The sequence below is a fragment of the Corapipo altera genome, unplaced genomic scaffold, assembly GCF_003945725.1.
Source record: "Corapipo altera isolate COAL_440 unplaced genomic scaffold, ASM394572v1 50, whole genome shotgun sequence".
In the NCBI taxonomy this organism is placed as follows: Eukaryota; Metazoa; Chordata; class Aves; order Passeriformes; family Pipridae; genus Corapipo; species Corapipo altera.
The window spans coordinates 1,659,947-1,665,722 of NW_020884889.1; positions in this window are offsets into that span (position 1 = coordinate 1,659,947).

The following is a 5,776-nucleotide window of genomic DNA, read 5'->3' on the forward strand; positions in this document are numbered from 1 at the left end:
ACTGCAAACACTTCTCGTGAGTCTGGTTTCTTTGGTTGTGATCCCTCACTTGGATTTCTTTTCACCTCGAGCAGATGGTAGGAGTTGGCCTCTCATTACGTGGCACTGAAGTGACCTCCTGGGGCTGCCTGCGTGTCCTGCTGCCCTTCATGGCCGAGCTTGGCTGAGAGAGGCTGGAGTGGTTCTGTAGCATTTAAGGAGCAGGCACTGCCCTGCTGCTCCTGCCTGTCTGCTGTTAATACCCAACACCGCCCCCAGCTCTGGCAGCCGTGCTTGCAAAAAGCTCTGCGGGCAGTGGAAGCGAGCTGGTTTCATCATGACAATGTAGTTATCCTTTTAAGGGAAAATTCCCTCTGGGAGCCAACCCTCAATTACCTCCTGCTCCAGTGCCTTCTTGCTGGAGATGGCTTGTAACACAGCTGAGTTACAGCCACAGGAACTCAGTCGAGTGCCCAACCACTTGGAAAAAAAATAATAATTAAACTCTGTTGGCCTCTGTTGTTTGCTGAATCTAGAAATTGGGGTCAAAACCCAGTGGCTGGCTCCACTCATCAGTGCATTTGTGCAGAACCAATCTGTGGACATTACATCTTCAAACCCAGATGCTATTCCCACGGTATTTATGGCGTGTGCAGACCCCTATGTGTTCATTCTTCCCTAGAGCAGTTTGTTGCACTATTTGGGAGCTCTAGATAGGACGGGCCTGGTGACAATTAGCCAATGCAAGTGTCTGCAAAATACCAGGAAACTGGGGTAGGCAGTGGCTGCATTTCAATTTGCTGTTATTCACTGTGGTGAATGGGGAGGGTCCTCCAAGGGCCCTGATTCGGAGGCTGAAAAATTCCTTCTATTCTGCTGACGTGTCTCATAGTCCACGGGAACGATGTCAAACCAGGATGGGGCTGTTGTGGAGGTTGCCCTCTGCCTCTGCCACACTGAGCAGAACAGGAACTGTAGAGAACAGCCTGTGATCTTTCTATTCTATAGGAATGGTGGCCTTGGCTCCAAGCCCCCAAATTTACATCTCTTGTGTTTAGCGCTGAAAATACTTTAATTCCAAACAAGCAGCTTACCAGAAGAACGTGACAATCTTGAATTCAAACTTTTCACAAGAATGAGACCCAACTCCTTACAGTCTTCCTAGGGACTCCTTCTTTTGATGTCTGCAAATTTACTGGGATTGTGTGACAAAATGGCATTTTCTCTCATTTAAAAAAAGAACCCTGTACCTACTGTGTTGAGCCAAAGTAAATGGACCACAGCTCATGGCCTGACTGGATAATCTGAGAATGAAACAATGCTCCTTGGAGAATCAGAGGAGCCAGGCTGGAACCCTCTGCCATATTTTGAATTAAATGCACAGGAATCCTACTTTGTCTGCCTAGGTCAAGCTGAAAGAGCTTTCACACCTTCTCAGCCTTCCCAAGGATTTAAATTCCCTTCCCTTTATCTAGAGCAAGAGAAAAAAATTTAAAATTTTAAAACTACCATGAGCAAACAGGAAACAATTACAAGAGCTCCATCAAAATACATGATTTCATACTTTTAAAAATTCTTTGGGTTAAATACTTAAAAAATGGTAAATTAACTAAAGTGTTGAAATTGTGTTTTTGAGCTGCAGAGCAAAACTAACCCCTTTTGAAATGTCAACTTTTCAAAACTAATTTTTATGCTTTTTTTTTGACCATTGCACTTTTCCCCAGCAGCAGCCCTCTGTTAGCAGCTTTGTGTTGCTGTTTTGACCTGAAAATGTTTCGCCAGAAAATTTTTCCCCAGCAGTTCATGTGAGGCCCCTATTCCACCCTTTGAGGTGGGTGGTTTTGAACCCACCTGGATGGAACAGCAGAAGGGTGGCTAAGCTGAGAGCAATCCTGCCATTTGAATGCATAACTATTGTTTGCACTGATGACCTTTCAGAAATTCATTAGTTTTTGGCAGTTGAAAACGAGTGGAGTTTATTTGCCTCGCTCAGGAAATTCAACCCATGCTGTTGAAAATTCAGTGTTACTCCAGAGAAAGAGCTGATCAGAGGCTCTGTGGTTGGGCAGGAAGGTTATCCCTGGGATGGGGACTGGCAGTGGAGAAGGAGGGTGCAAATCTCTATCTCCTGTGATCTCCCATATGACATCTGGCCATGTTTTTTCTTTTGAGCTTCATTTCCCCTTCACCACAGTTTCTTGCAAAGCCCTACAGTACAAGAAGAGCTGGGCAGTGCTTTGCTGTCATGGTGATGTGGTCTAAACAAACCAGGAGGATTTTGCCAGTGTTTCAAAACTCACTTCTCATCGAGAATGAAATAGCAGAGGAACTTGCAGATTTGTTTTGCACAGATCCTTGCCCAGTTAGTCATGCTGGCTTTGCATATCTGCTGGGCTTTTGGAAATCTTATCATGTTTTATAAATTTCAGTGTTAAATATCCCAGTGTAGGGTGTTGCACTAGATAACTTGTGTCTAAAGCAGATAAGCATTTCACCTGGAAGAAGTAGGTTTTTTTCTGTGCAAGGTAGGTTTTTCTGGAAGGAAAAAATAACTCTCCTCCAAAACTACTCGAGTTTTTGTGGAAGGGAGGGAAAAATATTAATATAGTTAAAACCTTCACCAAGCATCTGAAACTATTTAGAGACCAAGAGGGAATTAAATGTTTCAATAAAGGATAAAGGAAAGCCAGTAACCAGCTTTCAAATATCCTGATTTCTGGATATGGCTCTGCTGTGTACTTCTGAAGGAAAGGAGACTTTGGATCTGTTTGCATTTAATAAATGTCATATCCTTACGTGAGAATGGGAGCCAGATCTTGGCATTGCATTCCCACGTCTTGCCCTCTTCCTGTCTCTGACCTCTTCTCCTTACAGTCTCTGCTCCAGATGGCTTTTTCTTTTCCCCCAAAACATCTCCAAAATATTTCAAGTTCTTATTTATTATTTTAAATGAACAATATGTCAGATATAACAGAGCTATATAGTATTTTCATACTGTATCTTGTCCACTTATGGGCCATGAATACAAGTTCTTTAACTGTGATATTGCCCAAAACAAGCAGGATTTGGAGGTCCATTCCCATCCCTGCTAAGGGTTAGAAAAGTCATCAAAGGACAAATTCTCAGAATTGGCTTTTTGTTTGTTTGTTTGTTTGTGGTGGTTTTTTCTGGTTTTTTGGAGCACTTCATGTGGTCATCTAATGTTCTGGTTATCTAATGTTTACTGGAAAATGTCACTAGTTCACCAATTAAAAATAAAAGTTAGGCAAAAAAAATGGAGGTAGTTCCAGCTGGGATTCCCTGCATTTTGACTTCTTTCATTTATTTATTTTGGGTTAATAATTTTAAAATTAATTTCCAGCCTTTGAAAAACGCCCATGTTCTAAAGCATAAACTTACCTCTCATGGGGGGGAGGATGTGGGGAATATAAAAGTGGGGATTGTAGATGTAGGGGATGTAGAAAATGGCTTGTGAATACAATGAGGGTGAGGAGTAAGGGGTTTCTTGGCAGCAGCACAACTAAAACTTATGGAAAGTTTCTATCAACACAGTGCTGATCTTTCTAAAGATCAGCTGTTCTGGCAGACAAGGGGCATGAGATAAGAAGGTGGGTAGAGATGAGAACTGAAATCTGGAGCAGGAGAAGAGAATAAATTTGAGGAGAGTCATCCAGGTTGCAGAGGTTTGAGCACGGTCTGCAGGGGATTTCTAGGGCACATTTATCATCTCACAGCTCCTCAGCGAGAGGAAAACCAGGGTTAAAGACCTGAATAGCCTGTGAGGTTTATCATTCCCTGAGTCTGGTTGCTGAGGCTTCTTCCAGTGTTCTGTGGAAACCCTATGGCTGAGAAGGACCTCAGGCAACAGTTTGATCCACCTTTCTATGTGAAAGAAGGTGAGATATATTGTCCTTCTCTGCACATCTGCTCCTAAAAAATCCCAGTGATGGAGGTCCCTCTGTGGATCCCATTCTGGAATACATCCACCCTGGGCTTGGAAGGCTGTTCTATTTAGAAGTCTCCAACGTTTTTTTTCATCAAATTAAGCCAGCTTTGGTTTTTTCCTTTACCTAGTCACTGTGATAAGCTGTCGACAGCCATCCCTCTTGCAATAATGTCTTACAAATGGCATTTTGCAATATTCCAGTTTTCTTTTTTTTTTTCTATAGGTGTTAAGACATGTGCTTTATGTATCATCTTTAGTAAAGCTGCACTAAGGTAGGATTCTTTCACCATTTCTTCATATGTTGTGTTTACAACCTCTAAACTGCCAAGCTCAGGAAGAGGGGACTAACGCTGCAGAGCTGAAGGGAAGCTGGTGGGACTGGATCCCTGATATCCAGGAGGGGATGAAAATACGTGGCTTAAAGTACCTCACATTGATCTCAGACATCAGGATTGCTGCTGAGAATGAAATTGTTAATGTTTTGTGGCATCACCTACCGCTGGTTGCCACAGGAATATTGTGGGTTGCTCAGGCGTGAGGTGAGGGCCAGGAGAACACAGTGACTAAGTTTTCTGGAATAAATCAAGCACTGGCTTTTTGAAGCGTGTAAATTTTCAAAGCACAACAAAACAGGGATCTCCATTCTCTAAACACAGCAGGTACCTTCTGTGTCTGCAGATTTTCTGACTCTTAAACTGGAAAGAGGAAATCTTGGAGAACCTCACTGTTGATGACTCATATTTAAGATAAAACATGCGTTTTTTAATAGCAAGAATAATTAGTCATCAGTGTAGGCTAGCCAAGGCTGTAGTAAATGTTTTGGCCCCCTGGGACTGGAAGAGCTCTTTCTGCTCCTTTTCAGTTTCAAATTATTGAGTTCTGTAGGATCACTGTAAGGAATCTAGGACCTGCATTTTCTATTTCAGATTACACAAGACAGTCTCTTCAGACCACTAACCCACAACTATCCATTGAATTAAAAGCAAATCAGGCAAATGATTGATATGCCAATACTATGAATATTTTCTTTTGCAACTTACATTGTTTCACATAGTGCTGGACACTTCCCTTCCTTACTAACATTAATTTAAGGCCAAAATAAGATGTGCTGTATGTTTTCTTAGTGCAAGAAAAGAGTGCCCTTCCTCTACAGCATATCTGTAGAAATCACCCCCAGGCCTTGGAGATTCCTATGAGGAAGAGCCCCCTTCCCACCAAAGCGTTAGAGGGTCTGCTAACCACATTTTTTTACCCAAATGAACATTCTTATTATGCAATAAGATTGCATACTTGCACTCTTTTCCTTGCTTCCTTGTAACTTTTGGACCTACTGACCAGTTTGTGCCCAGTTTTCACAGAAAGGAAGCAGTCACTGTGATACCAGCTCCTTCTCTTCCTGCAGCTTGCTGGCACCCGAGCAGAGGAACAAGGCTCTGGTGTTGCTCTCTGTCACTGCTGAGTGAGCTCCACATTCTGTAGACACCCAAGAGTCCACATGAAGATGTTAAGGGCAGCCCAGCCAGCACTGCTGGAGACTGCACTTGGTGAGGTGATGCTTCCCACTGCTTTCCAGAGGGAGATCCTGGCCTTGGCTGTGCTTTCTGGCCAGGGCAGCCAAGCTGGCAGGCGGGGATGAGTCAAGAACTGCTCTGTGTGCAGCAGCAGCTCCAGCTCTGTGCCAGCCGCAGCCCCCAGTGCTTCTCCTTCCTCCCATGTTGTGGTTAGCACAGCATCACCCCAGCCTGACCACAGCCTGTGCAACGTTCCCTCCTCCAGAGCAAAGCCTTAACGTGCTGCTCCTGGTGGCTCTTCCTTGCTCCTCTTTAGGACAAATAGCTCTGAAACAGCAGA